The sequence below is a fragment of the Bison bison genome, unplaced genomic scaffold (genome assembly GCF_000754665.1).
Source record: "Bison bison bison isolate TAMUID 2011002044 unplaced genomic scaffold, Bison_UMD1.0 scf7180017864280, whole genome shotgun sequence".
NCBI lineage: Eukaryota > Metazoa > Chordata > Mammalia > Artiodactyla > Bovidae > Bison > Bison bison.
The window spans coordinates 7,989,445-7,990,036 of NW_011494852.1; the positions used below are offsets into that span (position 1 = coordinate 7,989,445).

Sequence of the window (592 nt, forward strand, 5' to 3'; positions counted from 1 at the left end):
GGACCAAGATGAACGCTCAGGCGTGTTTTGTGTGTGTGTGGGGGCCGGGGGTTGGTGCGGGATGCACGCTCGCTAGCCTGCTCCGCTCCCTGGAGGATTCCGTTCCAGGGGCGGAGGAGCGCCCCTCCCGCTTCGGCTCCCCGCCCCAGCCCCGCCCATTGGCCTGCCGCCTGCTGGATATGCAGAGAGGCCCCGCCCCCTAAGCAGCAGGCCCCGCCTATACGCAAATATGACCCCGCCCTCTTCGGGGTGGCCACCGCCCCGCCACGCCCATTGGCCCGTCCTGGGCAGAGCACGCACGTGAATCTCGCGGACACTGGTTCTTCTCGGTCCATCCAGGCGTGGGCTCCCTTCCCCTCCGTGACCCCTGAGCTCAGATCCCCTTAAGTTCTGCGTCCGAAAAATTTGCCTCGGGAGGCGCCTCGCTGCCCCACATCCCCAAATCTTTCAGCTAACCCCACAGATCTCCCGGCCCAGCGGGGGCGGGCAGAAGCGGTGACGAGGCACTTTTTGCTGGGAAGGGGAGGGGGAGTGAACAGACCCCGACGTCCTGGTGCGCGGTCGGTTCAGCTTTGGGGGCGGGGGCACCAGG

At 67.1% G+C, this 592-nt stretch overlaps 1 protein-coding gene across 2 annotated transcripts in view; it reads right to left on the bottom strand.

Annotated features, from left to right (window-relative positions):
- NUMBL (numb homolog (Drosophila)-like) overlaps positions 1-435 on the bottom strand; it is a 25,293-nt gene extending 24,858 nt beyond the window's left edge. For both annotated transcript variants that reach the window (XM_010849242.1, XM_010849241.1), the window contains exon 1: positions 301-435. The gene's annotated coding sequence lies outside the window, so the exon portion shown is untranslated. The remainder of the gene's footprint in view (positions 1-300) is intronic.
- Positions 436-592: the final 157 nt, after the last annotated feature.